Genomic DNA, 23,475 nt, shown 5'->3' with positions numbered 1-23,475 from the left:
CTTTCTCCACTGTAATCCCATATGTATTTCCACTATATGACATTTTCTTTTATCCTCTTATTTACATTTGTGTCTCACTTTTTAGCTTGTATGTGCCTTAGTCTTTGAAGACCAGTGTATATCTGACCAATATTTTCAACTCTTGTTAGAATTCCTGGTATATAGTAGGCACCAAAGAATGTAATTTATTGAATATGAGTGAGGAATGTTCAAGTAAGAAACATTTTTAAATAATATAACTTTGAGTACTGATGTAGGAGTCGAGTTGAGTCTGAGGTAAGAGACCACTGTTCTGTCCAGTGGTGGTGGATGGGACCTTATCTTCATATAGACACACAAATGCATGGTGCAGGCACTCACCAGAGCAGGAAGGAAGAGGGTCTGTGAGTTCTTGTAGCTGGATAAGCTGTCACTTGGCCGGGCTACAGATGTTGAAATCTCACAGAGGGTTACTTTGAGTCAAGGCACCACAAGTCAGAAGTCTGATGACTGGACCTAGTAATTAGGTGTCGAGAGCTTAGAAGGATCAGAGAACCATGTAGAGCAGATAAAGGGGAATCAGTGACTGGGAGGGAGGGCTAGTCTCTGGCGTAGCTCTCAACCCCATTAGTACAAAGAAGCAGCTTATTGGGGTAAGAAACAGCTTCCATCATAAGTTCCCATAGGAACAAGTGGTACCAAAGGGCTCCATTTTACAGTAGTTCAGAATATGCTTGGACGTCCCTGCTTGAGGATCTTTCTTGACGATCATATGTGGCCTCACCTATTAGCAAGCAGTGCCAGTTCAGTGGGGACAGACGGCTCCTTTAGTCTAGGTGTTTTCTGAGTCCTTTTTAGGTAGAAAGCAGAACTCCTTATCTTCATTTACCCCTAAGGTCAAGGGCTCCCAGTTTGTTGGGTTCTTATTTGTTTAATAACTCCATAACAGAAAATAGCAAAAAGCTGAAGACTTGCAATTAGAGATGGGGCTAGGAGGAGAAAATTGATTAAAGTAAAAAATATATATATATATATTTAAAATTTTTGGATGACTGCAACCTATAATTTATTCCATAAAAAGTTCACTCCAAAAACTGTTGCTTTCTCTTCACACTGAAGTTAGTAATTTGCTTTACCAATATTTATACTTCTTTCCTGACTATACTTCTTCAAATTTTATAAGTATATTGGTATGACTTGGGAAGTTTAGGTGTTTTTTTAATTCCTATAACACTTACTAAAATTATTGGAGTTCTCCCAAACCATTAGAAGCAAAATTAGATTGTCAAAGCCTTCTAAATGTGGTGTTCAATGCTTTTTTTGTCTTTTAATATAGAAGCATTTATAGTTGTCTAGAAGAAGAATTCATCTTTTTTTTTTTTTGTCCATTCTTACTTCTTGAATTTTGCTTGGTAAATAAAGTCAGTCTAACAAATATGTCTTTAATACTATATTGCAAATAGGAAATGTGTTTTACTAACTGCATATACTTCCTATATGGATTTAATGAAATAAAAATTATTTTCTCTAATTTCAGTAGTTTTATTAGGCAGAACTAAAAACAGTGATTCTCTCTAGATTCTATTCTTATAGAATCCTGGAATTTATAATTTTGTGCAATGTTCGGAGAAACTTCAGCCATCGTGACAGGACTTTTATGTCTCCGAATTATGAAGAAGAGGTGAGGAGAGAAAGGTCAAATAGTTCAGATGCATTTTTTTTTTTTTTTTTTTTTTTGCACAGTACGCGGGCCTCTCACTGTTGTGGCCTCTCCCGTTGCGGAGCACAGGCTCTGGACGCACAAGCTCAGTGGCCATGGCTCACGGGCCCAGCTGCTCCGTGGCATGTGGGATCTTCCTGGACTGGGGCACGAACCCGCGTCCCCTGCATCAGCAGGCAGACTCTCAACCACTGCGCCACCAGGGAAGCCCTAGATGCATTTTTTTTTTTTTTTTTTTTTTTTTTTTTTTTTTTTTTTTTTTTTTTTTTTTTGCGGTATGCGGGCCTCTCACTGCCGTGGCCTCTCCCGCCGCGGAGCACAGGCACCGGACGCGCAGGCTCAGCGGCCATAGCTCACGGGCCCAGCCGCTCCACGGCATGCGGGATCCTCCCGGACCGGGGCACGAACCCGCGTCCCCCGCATCCGCAGGCGGACTCCCAACCACTGCGCCACCAGGGAAGCCCCCTAGATGCATTTTTGATTGTCTTAAACCTAGGCATTGTGATGGAGGGCCCTGAAAGTACTAGACCCCTGGCCCTGTCACTTGTTAAATGAGATGGCTCACTTTCTCTAGCCTTCCCCTACAGCCGCCCCACTTGACTTCACATCTTTGTTTGAAAATCAGTTAGGAGCAGCAAACTTACCCTGAATTTGATTTAGTTTACTTTATTAGTAAAATAAATAAATAAATAAAAATTGAAAGTCCATTTCAGCAAGATGAAAAGTGAAATGCTATGAAGCATGTTGGGACCAACCAACCAATGGGGCTCAAAAGAGAAGAAAATAAATAACTAGCCTTGAGAAGGTCTCCTTATTTTACATATTCTTGTATTTTGTTTTGTCCATTTAAAAATTCATTTAGGGAATTCCCTGGCAGTCCAGTGGTTAGGACTCCATGCTCTCATTGCTGGGGGCTCAGGTTTGATCCCTGGTCGGGGAACTGAGATCCCACAAGCCGCACAGTGTGGCCAAAAGAATCCAAAAAACAAAAAACAAAACTAAACTAAAAATTCATTTAAATTTGGCTTGGAGGTTACTGTAAATACGAGTGTTCTCTGGTATTTTAATTTTTAGGTTAAATTTCAAAAGAGTAAGAACAGTCTTACCATGTAATGCCTAAAGTCATAAGTGTTTGCCTTAACTCTCCTTTTATAATCGTTACCATCATCTACATCCATTTATGTCCAGCTTCTTTTCATCGCTCCCAGCCTTGAACTTTAAGAGTCTAGGAATGAAAAGCCATCAGTTGTTCTCCTTCCCACAGTGTCCCCTTTAATGCCTCCGTGCCTTGGTTGTGCTGCTTCCTAGAGTAACATTTCCATTTTTCCTTTCAAACTCATGGTGCACTGTTGCTTGGACTGAGAAGTGTATTTATAAATTTAGTGTCTCTGTCACTCCTACCAAACTATAAATACCTCAAGGGCAAAGCCTATGTCTTACCCATGTTTCAAACACCTGTGCACAGCGCCATGAACTGGGCTGATCTTTACCATTAGAACTGATAATTGCAGTGTTTCCCCAGTTTTACAGGAAAAATGAATAAATGAAGAGTATATCCTAAAGATTTTATCCTGTAATTGTTCTTAAACTTACCTTTGTCTCCTAATGAGAATTAGTTAGGAATAAACGGGGAAACAAATACAAACAAATATTGCAGGAAAGCGCTGAATTAGTCAGTTGTCCTTAGATGGATTTCTCACTGCTTTTCTTGATGTACATGCTTGTAATTGTGAATTTTGTAATAATACTGTTATCATTTATGCTTAGCAAAATTATTAATACCTATGATGACATTAGATATAACAATAACTGCAGAGAGCCTTGTGACTCCAGGTATTCTGACTTAAGTATGAGAACCTCTGAATATTATAAGGGAAATTCTCTTCTGTTGTCATGTTAGCTGAAAGTGTGACTTACCTGAAAATGTGAATTGCATGCTGGTGATTGAGACTAGCATTAGTTATTTCTAGAATATGCAATCAGCAGTGTAACATAAGCTCCAAGAAATCTTCAAGCTAAAATGTTTTCAACTTTTTTTTTTTAAGTAAAGGTAGGTATACCTTGTGCAACTAAATTCTTATGCTTGATTTCCATCCCTCCCCCAACCTTATTAACAATATTCTTATCTCAGGAAACTTGGGTTGTAATAAGAAATGACATAACCCAGTTTTAGTAAGGGAAGCTGTAAGGAAAGTGATGATAGTGACATTTTCATTCTACCAGTTTAATTTCTTACATACTGCTGTGCTAGATAGATTCATCTAAGAATCCTAATCCATTTACACACTTCCTGTGATGTTTAGCATATTGACATGCAGTGAACACTTTTCCTCAGCCTTTCTGTGCTGTTTCCCTAACACAGCATAAATATAAAGTGGTCCCCTTCAAATAAGTCTCCAATCACATGTACATTGCATTAACTGAGGCTTATTTTCGTTGAGAAATCAATGTGTTCTGTCTAATCTCCATTACTTTTACATTATTAGAAATTACATCTCTCTCTGTGAAACGCATTTTTCAAGAGACAGTACTCACTAGAGTTGTGTCATTTTTCCATGCAAAGCTGTGGGTCAGGTATCACTGAAGGCTGGTTAGCTTCAAGCTCAGGACCACCAATTTAGAACTTAATACCACGGCCAGAGGGGTAGACGATGGTCTCTAGGGTGGTCTGGAGTTAATAATAATCCCTTTATACACCCCAGATTACGGGCTTTGTTTGTATGATCTTTTTAGTTTTATACATATATCAGTCCATGAATAATATGGAGAACCTCAACAACGGCTTAGAGTCTGATTTCCTATTCACTCTTAATTATCTACATTTTCTATGTTAGAAAATTTTATATATAAGAACTTTAATGTCTAAATCATTTGAAAACTGTGAGAAGGGGAAACAGATTGTATCTTATATAGACTTTTTTCAGTGCAGTGTGTATAGTTGGTAGGCATGTCTACAATCCTAGTATCATAATTTTTCCAGCAAGTAAAAGAAGAAGCTATACTTTAAAGGACTGTAGTAAATGTATATCTAGAATGTGTGCAAGTAGTCACAGTTGCATTTCATGCTTTCATTTGGATTTGTGCTAGCGTGCGTATCTCAATAAGCCCTAGAAATACAATTAGTAGGTGATACAAAAGAGTGGTAACTTTTAGTCCTTCAAAGAAAACAAAAAGTGATATTAAATTAAGCAGACAAAAAGAGTGCACAATTAAAATGTAAAATTACTGTTTCTTTCTATAGAAAAACTTTAAAGGCAAAATCATGAAAAAACTATTAGTGGAAAACAATAAAGGTATTGGTTTTTATGAAATTACTCTTCCTTTCAAATGAAGGAAAATTTCAATATTCCGTATAAATAATTTTTAAGGTGGTGAGAAAGTACTTAACATTGAAAAGGGAGCACAGGCAGCTTTTCTGTCATAAATAGGCAGTGGGGAAGTCAGAAGTTGGATGTTTTCACTTGCCTCCCCAGAGAGCGGCTGCCCTTGTTCCCCAGTGCAGCTTGCCTGAGGAGCATTTGGTAGAGACGAGTGCCTGCTTTTAAGAAAATTCAGAGATTTGACAGTTACTAGACTTGTCTAGGAGTAAGTACCTCCCTCTTACTGGAGGGAGAGCATCTGCCATCCTTGTATGGAAAATACATTACAAATTCTAAACAGGTTCCGTGGCATGAATCCATTCATAGAAAAGGCATGTTCCAATTTTTATTCAACCAACAGAATTTCAATTACAATAAAGAAAAATAGAATGCTCAAATGTATCTAACTGCTTGGACCACTCTGTTTTTGGATTGAGTAAATAAAAATGTATATTTCTTTAACATATAATGCTACAGTGTTTGGTACTGACTGTTGTTTTGGCAGATTTCAATCTTTAATGTTACAAGGGACAAAATACTTTGCATGAAAATACTCTTCCTTGAAGAAATCAAAGCCTTTTGGGCCTGACCTAATCCTTGTGTTTCTTTGTTATGCTTCATTATGCGCTTTTAGTACTGCTATAGAGATTTGTTGCACGTGAAATGAGGTCTCCAGCATAAAAGAATAACATGCCAAATGAAAGTTCCTATTTTCTTTTGTGTAATAAGGGGTTGTTTAATTTACCTGGAGGAATGGTCCACATAAGCAGTACCAGCAGGTCTGCTTATCCCCAACTAGGTTCTAGCAGAAGTGAGAAATTGTCTTTCAAATTCAAAGAAATCTAATGATTTACATCACTTTTATTAAAATAAATAAATAGAACTGTGTAATAAAACAACTAATGACTTTTTAGATACAGCAATGACTGCGTAAAATACTGCCCAAGGGATAGCAGAGGTACATCTTCTGTGATGTAAGACATTTGCTGTCTCAGGAACTCTTCCATCATGGGCTCATATTTTACTATTATCACTTTCAAAGTAATTTATTTTTAATGATTTGTGATATATGGCTATGAATATAAAATGTTTTAAGAAAAAAATGTATGAATTATGTATGATTTACCTGAGAGAATGTCCTAATCTTGTTTTTAAGATCAACTAATGTCAGCATGTGGATATTTGATCAAATTCTCTTCTGTTGATCCTTTACATTTAAATATTCAGGAAAAATGACAACATAATATAAATAAACTTGGCCATATATCCTGAGTTACCTATAGGAAATGGTCAGTAAAGACTTTGGCAACGTGTATGGGATGGATTCTCTGTGCCAGACTAAACTCAAAGGGCCCCTAATGGGGAGGAGGTTTCTGGTTGTAAAGAAACAAGTCAGTGATGGTAATAGATGCTTTAAAATTATATTTTAAAATTGGAAGCAAATACAGGTTGACTGTATGTTTGCAGGAGGCTTAATGGATGTGTGTATACAAACACTCATTAAAAAGCAGAAGGACTATGATGTTAAAACTATTTATTTTTATAAATGATAGATTTATTTATTGTGGTCCATAACAAGGATACTTGCAAGGCATTATACGGATTTATTTGAAGTGTAATGACATCAGTGAAGGTCACTGGCTTTTCCTCATTCATAATTTTTTGGTAATGATTCTAGTGAATATGTGTCCCTGTGATGTCCACTCTGCCTCTTTTTTTAAAGAACCTACAGCTTCTCTCTTCTAGTTCTAACTCTAGGATTCTGAGATTCTTATAGGTAAAATTTTTTAGGCTTGAAGGGTCTTAAAGAGAAAATGTATAAAGTGTGTGAGAATCTTACCCTGGGTGCACTCTGGTCTTTTGAAAAATCGGTCACAACTGCCATCATATGTTTTATGAAGGATGCCTCTCAGAAAATGGAATGGCAGATTCCGTTCATATTTAAACCTTCAGGATTTATAGTGTGTCAGAAAACAAACTGACTCTTACTACATTCTATGCAACGGCTAGTTATTACAGATTTTGATAATAGGACACTCAGTCTTTTAATTTGCTTAGAATGCAGATTATTTTATGTATTTCCCATCTGTATTTCACAGATGGGAAAACCAAGGCTTAGGAAAGTAAAGTGACTTAGGCAAGTTGCACACGTGCTTAATCACAGAGCTTGGCCTTGGGCCTTTCATCCTGTCTGGGATCCAGACCAAGCCTTTTCTATTCTACTTCTTAGTGTATTCAAGAATTCAACTAACATTTATTCAATATGTATTCAGTAATTCAACCAATATGTATAGAGTACCTACAACATGCTGGATCTATGCTAGCATAGAGAACACACCTGTGAATAAAGTAGATATAGTCCCTGACTTCTTATAATTTAACAGGGAAGATAGATATTAATCAAATAATCATTCAGATATATAATTACAAAGAAAGCCCTTTCGGAAAAAAAAAGTACAGTGTATGTTTTTATACTTGTACATACCATGTGAATGTGTTCTTATTATTAGTTCATTTAATTCACCTAAGCTCACACGAAGCAATAATTATGAATTATCTAGTAGGTGTTATGGTTACTTAAATTTAACAAGTATATTTATTTGTCAAAATCACTGAATAGAACTTGAGGCTTGTCTGTATGGTACTGGCAAAAAGAATGAACTGGATGTTTTTAATATTATATTTAAGGGAATTTTTTTTTTTTTAATGCAGAGAGCTCACCATTGCCTTTCCCATTTCCCAGAGTCAATGTCTATGTCTAGATTTAATTCTGAGCACAGTGGGAAGCCGTTGGATGGTTTTAAGCTGGGAAGTGAAATCATGTGATTTACATTTTTAGAATGTTACCCTGGCTTCTGGGAAGAATGGGTCATAGAGGATAGGAAGTAAATAGAGTAGTAGAAGAGAGACTAGTTACTGATATTGTACCGTTCTGGGGGTAAGTCATGCTGTTTTGAGCTAGAGAGAAAAAAAGAATGGATGGAAATTCAATATATTTTGGAGGTGGCTGTAGCACATCTTTCAAATCACTGGATATTTGGATAACACAAATATTGGAGTAGTTGCTTTGTCAGTCTTCACTGTTAGAGAAATTCTAATTTTTTTTACCCCCCTCCTGTTCTTCTGCTATCAAGTCATTTTTTTTTAACCACATAACTCTGCTCATTCGACTTACTATGTTAAAAAAAAATAGTAAAAAAGAAAAAAATATATATATTTTCATCCTTGATGCTCTCACGATGCTGGATGGTAATTTTTTGACCACTTGCCTTGGTAAAAACTCTATTTTCCATTCTCCTTGGCAGCTATTCCAACCTCGTTTCTCCTTCTCAACCCCTTAAATCCACTTTTGGTACGTGTTATATGATCTTGCTTCCAAGTTCACATTTGATGGAATTTATCTTCCCCTTGAACTTTTCTTAACTTATCTATACCCCCTCCCAGCTTATGTGTATCTTAACTCTTCTTTATCTTCTGCCCTCTCTTAAAGAAAGGAGTCCCTCATCTGTTCCAAATCTGACCCTTTCACCAGGCTCGTAATTCCATTTTATCCCACCTCTTCTTAAGCTTAAATACATCAGTTATCACTTGCCTTACTTATATTTTTGCCTGAGAACATTTTAAGAGATAAGCCCTGTTACCAAGTCCATATCACACATTTGATCTTCCAGACAGTATAATATGACTTTTTCTTTAAGGCCTCTAATAAAATAGGTGTTTCAAGAAGGAGAAGGACTTTCAAGTGATCAAATTCTCTTCTTGGATCACAATTCTCTTCTCAATCTTTAGCTTTCTAGACAACTCTACCACGTGTTCATTTCCACTGTGCAGAAATCTGCTGGGGAGATTCAAGATGGTGGAGGAGTAGGTGGATGTGGAGTTCATCTCTCTCCACAGATGCATCAGGAATACATCTATAGATGTAACAATTCTCACAGAACACCGGCTGAAAACTAACATTTCCATTGTGCCACTCCCTTGACCTTACTAGACATTGTTTTGCTTTTGTTTCTACTCCTACCTGAAAGGCACTCCTGTATTTTTTGTTCTCTTTATTTTCCCCAGGATTCTGTCCTCAACACTCTTTTCTTCTTGCTTTACATATTGTTTACTATCCCTATATCATATACTAACTGTACAATGAATACATTCAGTTTCTCTCTAGATTCAGATTTTCTGTTTTATATTTTGTCAGAAGAATTTTATTATTTTCCACCTCCAAGTAGAGACTTTGTTCTCAGTCTCTATGCACTAGTTATTCAACCAAACTATACATTTTGGAAAGTTCTTTGACTTCCCCTTTCCTTCCAGCATATAATTGGTTATCAATTCCTATATATTTGACATCTGAACTAGTTGTTTTTAGTGAATCCCCCGTTTCCCCTCTTGTAGTTAAAGCCATTTCACCTAACTGGGTCATTGAAACAGCATGTTAACTTACTTGTCTGCCTGCCCCTAGTCTCTCTCCTTACAAGTTTCTCTACACCATGGTCATCTTACAAAACCACGGACTTGGCCATGTCACTGTACTTCTGCAATATGTAAAATGACCTGAAAAGTAGAGAGAATAGTTTAACAGACATTCCTATATTTATCACTCAGATTTGATAAATATTAACCTTTTTTTTTTCAAATTTGCTTCAGATATTTTTGCCAAGTAAATCAAATATTACAGGTACATTTGGAATCCTCTCCTTTCCATTCCTACTACCCTCCCTCCCTCCTCAGGTCAGTGTATATTCTTGCTGTCTATATAATATGTTATTTATATTCTTAAGATTTATATTAACTGTATTATAGGCCTGCCTTGGAGATATTGCAGTTTTGGTTCCAGACCACTGCAGTAAAGTGAATATCATGATAAAGTGGGTCACACAAATTTTTTTGGTTTCCCAGTGCATGTAAAAGTTATGTTTATAGTCTATCAATTGTGCAATAACTTTATATCTTAAAAAATGTACATACCTTAATTATAAATACTTTAGTGCTAAAAAATGCTAACCATCATCTGAGCCTTCAGGTAGTAGTAATCTTTCTGCTGGTGGAGGGTCCTGCCTCCGTGTGGACGGCTGCTGGCTGATCAGGGTGGTGACTGCTGAAGGCTGGGTGGCCGTGGCAATGTCTTAAATGAGGCAGCAGTGACATCTGCCCCATCGCTTGACTCTTCCTTCATGAACCTTTTCTCTGTAGCATGCAGTGCTGTTTGATAGAATTTTACCCACAGTGGAACTGCTTTCAAAACTGGAGTCAGTCCTCTCAAAACCTGCTGCTACTTTATCAACGAAGTTTAGGTAATAATCTAAATCCTTTGCTGTCATTTCACCCATCTTCACAGCATCTTCACCAGGAGTAGATTCCATCTCAAGAAACCACTTTCTTTGCTCATCCATAAGAAGCAACTCCTTACCTGTTAAAGTTTTATCAAGAAATTGCAACAATTCAGTTACATCTCAGGCTTCACTTCTAATTCTAGTTCTCTTGCTATTTCCACCACATCTGCAGTTGTTTCTTCTGCTGAAGGATTGAACCCCACAAAGTGACCCATGAGGGTTGGAATCACCTTTTTCCAAACTCTTGTTATTGTTGATGTTCGGACCTCTTCCCGTGAATCATTAGTGGCACCTAGAGTGATGAATCCTTTCCAGAAGGTTTTCAATTTACTTTGCCCAAATCCGTCAGGAAGAATTCAGTAACTATGGAATCTATAGCCTTGCACAATGTATTTCTTAAATAATAAGACTTAAAAGTTGAAATGACTCCTGATCCATGGACTACAGAATGGAAGTTGTGTTAGCAGGCATGAACAGAACATTAATCTAGTACATCTCCATCAGAGCTCTTGGGTGACCAGCTGCATTGTCAATGAGCAATAATATATTTTGAGAATATATATATATATATATATTTTGAAAGGAATCTTTTCTTTTGGGTGTAGGTCTCCATAGTGGGCTTAAAATAATCAGTAAATCATGTTGTAAATAGATGTGCTGTCATCCAGGCTTTGTTGTTCCACTTACGGAGCACAGGAAGAGCACAGAATTTAGCATAATTCTATTATTATTTTTACTAGCCCCTGAATATTAGTTCCCAGTTTTCCTTTATATTGTATGGGCTCAGGTAATCCTATTTGTTTCCTTTAGTATGTTTAATTACTATTTCCTGAGTGGCAGATTCATATGCCCTGTCCTACAATACCAGGCAGTGGAATCATCCCCATTGAAACATGTCTATCCCATAATATAATTAAACAAAAGAGATGTAACCATCTTATATAATAATAATAAAAAGTTTGAAATATTGTGAGAATCATCAAAATGTGACACAGAGACAGGAAGTAAGCAAATGTTGTTGGAAAAATGGTGCCGATAGATGTGCTAGTCGCAGGGTTGACACAAACCTTCAGTTTGTAAAAAATGCAGTATCTTTGAAGCACAATAAAGTGAAACACAGTAAAATGAGGTACATCTGTATATTATATACAGATGTATGTATTATGCCCTTTTTGGCTCAGATTTTGACTTTGACACTTACCCATGTGGATACATGTAACTTTGGTAGAGCAGTTCTCAAGCTGGAACCACAAGGGCCTGTTAAAACACAGGATGCTCAGGCCCTTCCAGGGTTTGATTCAGAAAATGTGGGGTGGGGCCCAAGAGTTTGCATTTTACCCAGTTTTCAGGTGATACTAATGCTGCTTCCTGGACCATGCTTTGAGAAACATTGCTCTTATAGACTCGTTGTAACCATGGTATGGCATGTCTTTTTATGATACCGCCACAAATTATGTGATCGTCGTTCTTTTGATAAGCATTTCAAGTGTTGCCAGATTTTTGCAATCACGAAAAAAAGCTGGAATAAACATTCTTGTATATATTTACTTGTACATAAAATGAATACCCCTAGAACATATTTTTAGGTACAGAGTTACAGGGTCCAATGGATTGTGAATGCTAAAGTTTATTAGATATTTTCAAATTTCTCTCCAAGCTAGTTGTACATATGTATTCCCACATTCCCACCAGCAGTTTGTGAAAGCTTTCATTGCTCCTCATTTTCACACTCACTTAGTATTTGCAGAATTTTACATTTTTCACCAGTGAGATGGGTATGAATTGGGATATCACTGATGCATTAATTAGTGTTTTCCGGATTACTGGTGAGGTGGAACATCTTGTTTATGGCCAGTGGTTATTCTCTTTACACCCTCTGTGCATCGCCTGGCTCATCCTTTCTCAAGTTTTCTATTTATTTATTTTTTAATTTCCGTATTGCTTTCTAGGCTTGCCTTATTTTGGATGCTTTTATCAGGGGTGTTTTCCTTCAGTTTATGGCTTGTCTTCACTTGGCCTATTGTGTGTTTGTTTGAACATACAGCTGTTTTAAATTTAATGAAGACAAACATATCAGTCCTCTCTTTCATGGCCTTTTTATATAAAACCTTCCCTAAACTAACATTATAAAGAAATCCTCCTATATTTCTGTCTAAAATGTTGACATTGTGCTTTTCACATTGGGCTTCATTGCCACTTATTTGGGTGAAATTTTGTAAACCCCATTTCCATGGATCTCATTCAGGGTCCTGAATTTAAGCACTGTTCTCAGATCTAGCTTTCTGCCTCTTGTGGTCTCTAAAATAATGTCTAGTATTGGTGTGCGTGTGTTCATCTCCATCCTTCAACCCTGACAGCAGGGGTCTGGGTCCAGGATCCTGGGCTGGCACTGAGGCAGCTGGTGTTCCTACCACTCTGGATTGGCCTTTCATCATTTCTGACCCCTGGAGATTCCCTTTCTCACTCCTTCCCTCCCTTCCTTCTTGATCTCTCTCTCCCTTTCCCACTCTATCTCCCCTCTTCTCTCTCTTCTCCACGCCTCTCTCTCTGCCTCTCTTTCTCTTTCTGTCTAAACCTCTTTAGCAATTCCACAGGATTGGAGCACGAGGAAGGACTTACTTCTCCTCAGTTCAATCAACTGTGTTGCTAAAAAGGCATTCTCTGTGCCTCTTAAAAAATTCTTGTTTGTTGTTTTTAAATCTGAAAGTAATTTTTTTTTTTTTGTATGGTATTTGCAGTCTTCATACTTGGACTTAGCTCAGTGTTGCAACTTTGTCCTTGCCCACTTTCCTCTATCACCCTCTTTCCATGCATATTGGCTTCCCTTAGGCTATATCTTCTCTCAGTGTATGACAACTGGTCAATTCCTCTGAGCTCAGCCTTTTCGATATTCATATTTTAAGTATTTTTTCACTTAATTTACTTGTAGATAATTGTAAGCATAATTTTGCTTTTCTCTTTTGTTCAAAGTTTAAAAGACTTACTTTTTAGTCCAGTGGTTAAAATACTTATCTTCTTATTGTTTGGTTATACTTCTTTGGCTTATGTTTAAATATTGTGGTCTGTAGTTTTCTTACATTTGGAATTTATTAATTTTTTCTATGAGGTCAAATACACATTCTATTATTGCAAATGTTTCATTTAAATGAAAGAAGAATGTGTATTATTCTCTGTAGGATACCAAATTCTGTGCTGAGAAATAGTAGTGCATGATCTATGGTTATTAATGCATTAATTTTATATTTTAGAAGTTACCTATTAAATATTATGCAAGACTATTATATTTTATTTTTCTGTCAAGAAAGATAATACATGAAACTATTTCTTTTTTTAAAATTAATTAATTAATTAATTTTTGGCCGTGTTGGGTCTTTGTTGCTGCCTGCTGGGTTTCTCTAGTTGCGTGAATGGGGGCTACTCTTTTTTTTTTTATTTTAGATGTTGGGGTAGGAGTTTATTAATTAATTTTTTTTTTTATTTTTGCTGTGTTGGGTCTTCGTTTCTGTGCGAGAGCTTTCTCTAGTTGTGGCAAGCAGGGGCCACTCTTCATCGCGGTGCGCAGGCCTCTCACTATCGTGGCCTCTCTTGTTGCGGAGCACAGGCTCCAGACGCACAAGCTCAGTAGTTGTGGCTCACAGGCCTAGTTGCTCCGCGGCATGTGGGATCCTCCCAGACCAGGGCTCGAACCTGTGTCCCCTGCATTAGCAGGCAGATTCTCAACCACTGCGCCACCAGGGAAGCCCCGGGCTACTCTTCATTGCGGCGTGTGGGCTTCTCGTTGCAGTGGCTTCCCTTGTTGCGGAGCACGGGCTGTAGGCACGCGGGCTCAGTAGTTGTGGCTCGTGGGCTCTAGAGCTCAGGCTCAGTACTTGTGGCACACTGGCTTAGTTGCTCCACGACATGTGGGATCTTCCCAGACCAGGCCACGAACCTGTGTCCCCTGCATTGGCAGGCGTATTCTTAACCACTGGGCCACCCAGGAAGTCCCTGAAACTATTTCTATATATAGATTCTTTTAATTTAGAAGAATAAATATAAGTAAATATAAAATTACGTAACATAGAATATTATGCTGGAAAAAACACTGGGTTGGGAGTCCAAAAACAGATTTTATTGAATTTACCCCATGCAAGTTGGATAAAATTGAGTAATTATTTAACTTCTTGAGTATCTTGTGTTTTTATGAAATGAGGAATTTGGATTTGATCATCACCCAGGTATTTTCCAATTCTATAAAATGCTGTGATAATCCCTTTCCTGAAAATGTATATATTGTTTTCACTTAGAAGTCAGTTTTTCATTTTATTTAAATCATTTCAGTTACAATTTTTAAATGGAGATATTAATGAAAATAAATGTGCCATAATTAAATTATAATTATTCAAGTAAAAGAAAATTTATTAGGCATGCTAATTTGCTGTATACCAATTTTATGAATATTTCCACTTTGGAATGCTACACTTTAGTGAAGCTCCCGCATGACATCTTCATCTCAAGGAGGATAGTTCATCAGTTTCAACTATCTAAAACATCCTAGTGATGATGTTTGCTTAACTTGAACAACAGTTAATATATTTTAAGGGACCTAGTTAATCTGTTGCTTGAAAAACAGAATGGTGCATTCCCCCCCCCAACCATGGTCTTTTTCCTTACCATTCTTTCTAGCCGGTTGGTCTATTAAAAGAATTTCTAAAATTGTTTTATTCCTATGTTTCCTACATTGCAACAGTATATCATGTATCTCAGGCCTTAGACCACAAGTGGAGCTTGGAGAGGGCTGCAGCGCATTTATCTGCATTGCCTGTAGGCGAATACTTGGTGTCAGCTGTCAATTATTTCTTATCTTCAAAGGGTGTCACTCTGACAACACAATTGGTGCCCTAGCAATTCTATTAATATAAGTCTTGGTTTTGCCTTCTGGCATCATTTTGAGACGGCACTGTGTGTCCTCCATCTTGAACTTCCATGAAAACCTATTTCCAAATTCACAGATAAGAGTTTTAGGAGCTTAATTAAGTTTAAAGATACTGAGTTCATGAGGTCTGACTTGAAGTGAAGGGACTAGTGGAAATGTTTTGTTGTACTATGCTTGATTGTTTTTATTCCATTTAAACATTATTAATCCAGTCTCCACTAGTTCAGAATTTAACTTTTAGAGCGTGGGAGGAAAAGTATTAAAAAAAACCTTTACAGAGTAAAGTAATGATATTAACAATATTTAATGTATTTATTTAATTAATGTATTTATTTAATAATATTAACAATATTAAATATGTCCAGAGAAGCATAATTTTTAAGCACTTTTAAGACCCTTATTTTGATATGTTCAAATTTTATACAGGCAATATATTAATTGCATATTGTTTTGTCAATTAAGATTAGACTTAATTAAGATAAGACTTCAAAGACAAATACCTTATTTAATTTTTCGTGTTTGAAGGCATTTCAGTTATTTGAAGAACACAGGCTCTGGACTGATTCCGTAGTTTTTCCTTTATAATTGAGATTGCTAAAGTTTTACAGTATGTGAACATCTGTTAAGAATCCTCATTCATCATACCTTTCTGAGAGATGGAGTGTAGCCACGTTTGCTACTCAGAAAGGCCATAGGGATAACTGTTTGGTTTGACAAGGAAGAGATATGTATCTGAAGTGAAGGAGGCAGGATGGGAATGAAACACTGCCCATCTCTGCAAATATCAGGAATGCGACTCTTTGGATAGGTTTTAGAGTTGCCATGACAAGGCTTAGTACTAGATAACATCTTTAACTAGGAAAGAAAATAAGTCATCTCTTTATTAATTCAGATACTGTTTATAGATGTATTCTCAAGGGCAATCTTTTTTTGTAAGATTTTATTTTGATTAATATCTTTAGGAAAAGATGATATATTTGACATCTCATACATTCTATCAGAGACCTGTCATAAGCAATCTGGAATTAAGATAGAGAATGTCTCCTTAAGCAAACAAATAATCTTCTTTGAAGTTGCCAACTGTTCCCTTTGGCTAGAGACACATTAGAACTTTGACACTTCTAGAAAATGTCACACAGCCATGGAACTAAGGCAGACTTTTAAAACTTTAGCTAACTCCAAGAGTTGCAGAAAAGATTAAATAATTTTCCAAAGGTCTTTCAATCTTTTTTTTTTTTTTTTTTCGGTATGTGGGCCTCTCACTGTAATGGCCTCTCCTGCTGCGGAGCACAGGCTCCGGATGCACAGGCTCAGCGGCCATGGCTCACGGGCCCAGCCGCTCTGCAGCATGTGGGATCTTCCGGGACCGGGGCACGAACCCGTGTCCTCTGCATCGGCAGGCGGACTCTCAACCACTGCGCCACCAGGGAAGCCAAGGTCTTTCAATCTTGACAACAGAGTCCGGGTCTCTTGAATTCTAGTTAATTGTTTCTTCTCTTTGTCTTGGTTGCCCCAGTCTCCACGTTTTTCAGTAATCAATAACATGTATTGCGTCAATAAACATCTATAAACATGTATTGGGTGCCTACAATTTGCCAGCCCCTACGCTGGGATCTGTATACAGATGTGAGTATCATACTGCCTGTCACAGTCTAGTTGACAAGATGGAAAGAAACAAATTTGAAGAGATGTGATAAATGCTATGACAAAGATGAGGACAGGTTGCTGAGAGTACCCAAAGGAGGAACAGCTAATATAGAACTTAACTTAGACTAGGATATATGGAAGACTTCCCAGGGCAGGGTGTTGCCTCAGATAAGTCATTAAGGTCATATAGGAGTTAGGAGAGAAGGGGAAAATATTCCTTTCAGAGAAAATAATATCTACAAGAGGGATAAAGGGAGTGAAACAGTAAGACAAGAATAAAGGGTGCAAGTAGGGAAATAGTGAAATGAGACTAGATATAGGGAGGAATCAGACCATGAAGGGACTTGTGTTGCATGGATAAGACTTGGATTTATGCTCAGAGACATTAGGGAGCCATTGAAGTGTTTTTAAGTTGGGCATGTTCAAATCAAATTTCTCTTTGGCAGTAATATACTCTATTGAAATAATTAAAATATTGTTTAATAAATGAATGAGTAAACGAATGAATGAACACATTGGTTTTTTCTATCATACCTGTACCATGATCATTTTAAGTAGCATCAGCCTGTACATGAAGGAGGGGGTAAATCATACAACAGCAGTTAAAGACTACTGTTCAAAACAATAACCCAGCCTCTGTAAACATCAGTTTGTTTTATTTTAACTGGTAGAGTTTAGATTGTATCCAGAAACCAAGCGACATTAAAGGTTTATATAGAAAAGATTTCATAGTCAAAGTTACAAAGGAGGGAGCTTGGTTTGGGAATAAATAGTATGTGAATGTATGGAAAGGGAGGAGCAGGAGGGATGGGGCCGCTGGCCAGCTGTGTGGCTGCCCAGGAGGGGGATGGAGAGAACGATGATGAGGGGGGCGGCAGCACAATGGAGATATTTCTAGGAGGGACTCTTAGAAGTCGGTGATTAACTAGAAACACAGGTCGTAAGAGAAAGAAGAGGAAAATTTGGCACTAGTTTTTTAAACTTGTGAGATTATGAGAAATGACGTTAGCAGAGGATTTGGTAAAGGTGTATGGGTCTGAGGACGATGATGATATTTGATCGAAGTGTGTGCTCAGTGGTGGATGGTGCTCTGAAACCGGATCTGAGATGAATCAGTGGGATGCGGGTGTCAGTTTGAAAGTTGTAGTGAAGTGAAAAAAATGGTTCCCTGACCTCTTGACTTTTGGCTCCTAACCACTCACCCCACACTTCACTGGCTCACTGTGCAACCATGGGCAAAACATTTAACCTTATTTTAAAATGTGTGATACTGAAATTAAAAAGATCGAAAGGTGGGGCTTCCCAGGTGGCGCAGTGGTTGAGAGTCCGCCTGCCGATGCAAGGGACACGGGTTCGTGCCCCGGTCCGGGAAGATCCCACATGCCACGGAGCGGCTAGGCCCGTGAGCCATGGCCGCTGAGCCTGCGCGTCTGGAACCTGTGCTCCGCAGCGGGAGAGGCCACAACAGTGAGAGGCCCGCGTACCGCAAAAAAAAAAAAAAAAAAAAAAAAAAAAAAGATTGAAAGGTGCCTTTCCGATCAGAAATCTTAGATTCTTTGAAGGGCTTAAATTCTAATTCACTGAAGAAAAAACAGTTTTATATAATTACATATTTTTGGAACAAGATATGGTATACGTGATTTAAATAAGTAAGAAGTATGTTTTTTATATTTAATTCCATCTCAATTCTACTTTGAATAATTTTTTCATTAGTAAGAGCTGAAAAAGGAAGGATTATTTCACTTGGCTTTCAGTTAACCAGAATGTTCCATACACCAGAATAGTCCCATTATATGATGCCTTACAATGAACTATCCTTTAATATAGATATTAAACTCCTCCATTAAAATTATATTTTCATTAAGTGCTATTCAAATATCTTAATGTAATCAGTGCTACTTTGGTACCATTCTTTCTGGCTTTGCCATCATTTGCTTGGAACAAAAGTTAAATGCTTACCTATATTAGCTACTCTATTCTCTTCTCTCATAAAAACAGGTTGAGAAGCTATTGCATTTTTCAGGGGAGCCAGAGCTCTGTTAGCCCGGTCCCTGATAGGTCAAGGGCAAGATGCCTACTTCCGTTAGTTCTAGCTATCGAATAATGAGAGAGACTTCCTTTGCAGTATAATTGGACTTTTTAGTTAATCAATAACATTGTTTATTGGGCATTCTGTGCCAGCTTTACATTCACTATGTCACTTAACCTATTTAAGAGATTTAGAAAAGGTAAGTAACTTGCCTGCGGTCATATGGCTAGTAAATGATGGATTCAAGACTCCAACCCATATATGTCTGATTATATGCATAAGAGGAACAGGGATTTGACCTTACGCAATTATGAGAGCTGGTCAAACAGTCTCTGTTAGGTTGTTCTTTTTACACCCCATGCTGGGGTTTGAAGTCCATGGAACAGGCACTGGGGAATAAAAATGGAATATAAAGTAGGGGAGAGCAAGGAAGAAGCTGGAAGTCACAAGCACAATGTTGGAACCCTTGCCAGTTTTCATTTCTATGACCTTGATGATGTCCTGCAAAGGCCACGGCCTTTCCATTAAGGAGCTGAACAAGCACCCTAGCCCAGGAGTCCGAGACACTGAAGAAGGACTGGGGAAGGAAGAGTAGTTGCAGGCCCATCTGAGGCCTCATGCCATCACCAGGGCCACCAAATGAGCAAGAGTGTGTGTAAGCTACTTCCCTTCCACCTTCCAAATCTTCCCACTTAGCAATTTGTCTGTGGCCCACCCCAATCAGAGACATTTGGGGAATGGAATTCTGGGAAGTATAATGCAGCCAACCAAGTTGCCATATTGCAGAATCTCCACAACCAGGAAGAAGAGTTTGGTGGGAAATCTTAAAGTAAAGAGTGTATTAAATATAGACAATGTGACCATCCAACATCCAGTTTATATGTAACATTTCAGAGTGAGAAGGGGACATAGATGTCATTGAGTTTTCACCTTCATATCATGAATGTGAAAGTCTAGTCAAAATTTAAGAGGTATTATGCACTGAATGTTTGTGTCCCCCCAAATTCATATGTTGAAATTCTATCCCCCCATTGTGATGGTATTTGGAGTTGGGGCCTTTGGGAGGTGATTAGGTCCTGAGGGCAGAGCCCTCATCAATGGGATTAGTGCCCTTATAAAAGAGACCCCAGAGAGCTTCCTCATCCCTTCCACCAGGTGAGGACACAGCAAGAAGTTGGCCCTCTGTGAACCAGGAAGCAGGACCTCACAAGATGCTGAATCTCTTGGTGCCTTAATCGTGGACTTCCCAGCCTCCAGAACTATGAGAAATTTCTGTTGTTTATAAGCCACACAGTCTACAGTATTGTTACAGCGATCCAAATAGACTAAGACAAGATGTGAAGTAATTTTCTCAAAGACACTGAGTGAGGCAAGCTGATATGAGGTTGAAATGCCCTCTTTCCTCATCTTTCATTTTCCAGGTTTAGATGGTATAGAGTAGTCAATGAGTAATGTGGACTTGGTGTCACATATCAGGGTTTCATTATTGAAGGAAAGGTGGTCTCATGCAGGGAAACGAACCAAAGGGAGGGGATTCTTTTATTATTTACTTACCACTCTTAAATATTCAAATTCAAAATAACTTTCAGTATTTCCCATTTGGCTCATAATATTTCTTAGCTCTGTCTTTTTTAGTTATAAGCTGATTATTCTTTCTTCTCTTTGATATATGTAGTTTCTTGGACCCAAGAGATAAATCTTTTAAATCTAAAATATGAACCTCTTCTCTGAGTACCTTAAGTCACCTGATATCTATTTGTGGAATTAAGTACCATTCATGTCATTTCTAGATGTTCTTGGCACATTTCTGCCTGATTTTCATTCTTCTTGTCACCAACTCCATCTGAAAAGTTTTTTTCAGGTATAGTGTATCTCTTTTTCCCCTACAAATCTGGCAGAATTCTCTTTTAACTGCTCTAATTTTCGGCCATCAGGAAAGATAAAGGGAGAAATAATCTTTGATCGTTCTCTCTTCACACACTCTCCCTTTTCCATTTTAAATTGCCTCTCTCTTTCTCTTCATAAAAGGTTGGTGGTTTCAAGCAGCATCAGGTTGGAGATAAGCATGTCTTTGACCTGACCCTGCTGACTGAGCAAGGGAGGTAAGAGATAGGATGGCATAAAAACAGCAAAACTTGGAAGAGGAGAATTCATTTCTCCTGTTAACCCCTCCCCTCCCCCCTGGGTATGGGTGGAAGGCAGGAAAACACAAAATAATAATATTTGTTGGCACCATGTTCTTCTGTTTCCTGACTTCCAAAGGAAGTATGTATGTGAGGGCCTTCGAGTACATCTCTTCCCTCTAATAAAGAGGAGGAGCTCTTGAGGTAAGAGAGAGGTGGGGCTCAGCACCTCCACGTTCTGCTCCTGGAGGCTGCAGTCCTGGAGCTCGGCCAGCAGCCACCACTGCAAACCTCATGCTGCCCTAGCTCTCCTCTGACTCCTGGATGAGCCAAGGGGAAAGGAACCACGGACCAGAGGGCTTGGCTGGTTGTCCGCTGATAACATGCCAATTACTAGAACACTTCTGAGCAAAAGTATCCAGTCAGCAGAGCTTATGTTCTTGGGAAATAAACTGCTATTGAGAGATTGCTCTGACTAAAAGCATATAGTGTGGCCAACTATCTGCCAAAAGCCATGGAATCAATGCTGTGATTCCCCAGGTCTGTCTCTGGATCATCTGGATTTCAAAGCATAACTGTCACGGAGGTGCCTTAGGTGCAGAGGAAATGAAGATGGTGCTGTTTCTTCCCATCAGGGCTTCAGAACTTTGCCCTGGCCCCTGCCTGCAGTTGCTATTCTCTTCCTCTCTCCTTCTTGCTTCTCGAACCTCACATTGGCCTCTTACAGTTAGCCTGCAGTAACAAAGGCCAGATGCCTAAGTGACTGAAATGATAAACGTTAGCCTTTAAGGGCACAGTGACAGTTGTTACCGGAAAGGGTAGAAATGAACGATTAGAGTTGGAGTGCCCTTGCATGCTATTTGCAGGAATGAGCTCTTGTAGAATTCTCCTTCTACGCCCCGTTTTGTTTTTAGGCTTTTCCTTAGCCTGAATCCGCTCCCACTCTCCTCACCCCTTCAGCCCCCACTCCCACCCACAAAAGCAGAGTCTATGGCAAAAGTTTCCTTGTAGCTACTTCACTTTGGCACATGCTCCCAGGACAGGAGAAACTGGGAGAGTGACCCAGGGAAGGAGGGAAAGTCACTCCAACCCAGACCCTGACCCTAACCCATTGTGAGGCTGGTCACCAGAATGAGCACCTGGGCCTCCGCTGGGACCCTCTGAGGAACTGTGTAAAGGGGGCCTCAGGTGTATCTCCCTGAGAGACTGGCTTCAGTTATCTCAGGTGAAGGTGACCCTAAGAGGTCAGCTGCCTGCTCTTCAGGGTTTGTGCATATGCCAGATTGATTGAGTCCATTCCCACATACATCCCACAAGCTGGAAGCAGACGTGGTTCCGGGCGGAAAGTGAGGGAGCCATGGCAAACGGAACTATGGTACTGTCAGGTCACCTGCTGGACTGGCTGTGGTAGTGATGGCTGCAGTGAGAAGGCGGCCTGAGGCTGTGTGGCGGTGACATTGCAGCACACTGTGCTGCTGCCTCTGTGGGGATCTGGCCACCCAGTGAAATGTGGTCACCTTAGGTTTTCCTTCATCGTGTTCTTGAAATGCTTCTTATGCCAAGCAATTTGTTGTCTATACCTTCCATCCGATTGGTCTCTGGTGTCATCTTTTGGGACCATGTATGAGTGAAGACAACTTCAAGGCTCGAATAGTACTCTTAAAGCTTTGACCAAATGATGCACCCTTGCACTTGAAGTTTGTAGGGATAGGATTATGGCTGCATTTTTCTTGGTGAATATTGACTCTCTTCCATTTTGGCTTCATCTATCATTATAGAATCTTATTAGAAATACTAGATAATGGTCAAGTTAACTTTGTTTTCTTAAAGCAAACGGTAGAAAACCTCTGTAGATTTACAGGGATTACAGAAAAATCTGAGCTAAGAAAATCTTGGGTTCTGGACTTGGTTACTGCCATCTCGATTTTCTGACTTACTAGCGGGTATTTTTTTTTTTATTATTGCACAGACTAGGAAAAGTATAGATGAAGATATTCATGGTTTTATGGGCATCAAACAAATTTAATGCTATAACATTTAGTAAAATATGTGTTTCCATTAGGAAGTTAAATGTTCGTTTTTTTTTTTCTTTGTAGTTTGGAAGTAAATAAGTGTTTTCTTAATATGTCACAAAGGGGTAGACTTTAGAAACAAAAGCGCATGGCTTTCTTGTTCATCATGAGGAATTGCCCCAAACAGTAGTGTTTAGACCCTGCATGCACTATTTTGTGTTCTTTTCTCTTCCTCTTTCAATTTATTTTTAAAAATTCCCCATCTTTACTGAGGAATAATTGACAAATATAACTGTATATAGTTAAAGTGTGCAATGTGATGATTTGATATGCCCGTACATTGTGGAATGGTTACCAAGAT

General features: G+C 38.5%; 1 protein-coding gene across 18 annotated transcripts in view; it reads left to right on the top strand.

Annotated features, from left to right (window-relative positions):
• LOC101328244 (1-acyl-sn-glycerol-3-phosphate acyltransferase delta) overlaps positions 1-23,475 on the top strand; it is a 1,425,233-nt gene that overhangs the window by 181,984 nt on the left and 1,219,774 nt on the right. The window lies entirely within an intron of this gene.

Source organism: Tursiops truncatus, chromosome 12 (assembly GCF_011762595.2).
Source record: "Tursiops truncatus isolate mTurTru1 chromosome 12, mTurTru1.mat.Y, whole genome shotgun sequence".
In the NCBI taxonomy this organism is placed as follows: Eukaryota; Metazoa; Chordata; class Mammalia; order Artiodactyla; family Delphinidae; genus Tursiops; species Tursiops truncatus.
The sequence above is the reverse complement of the archived record's forward strand: the minus strand, read 5'-3'. Positions and strand labels throughout refer to the sequence as shown.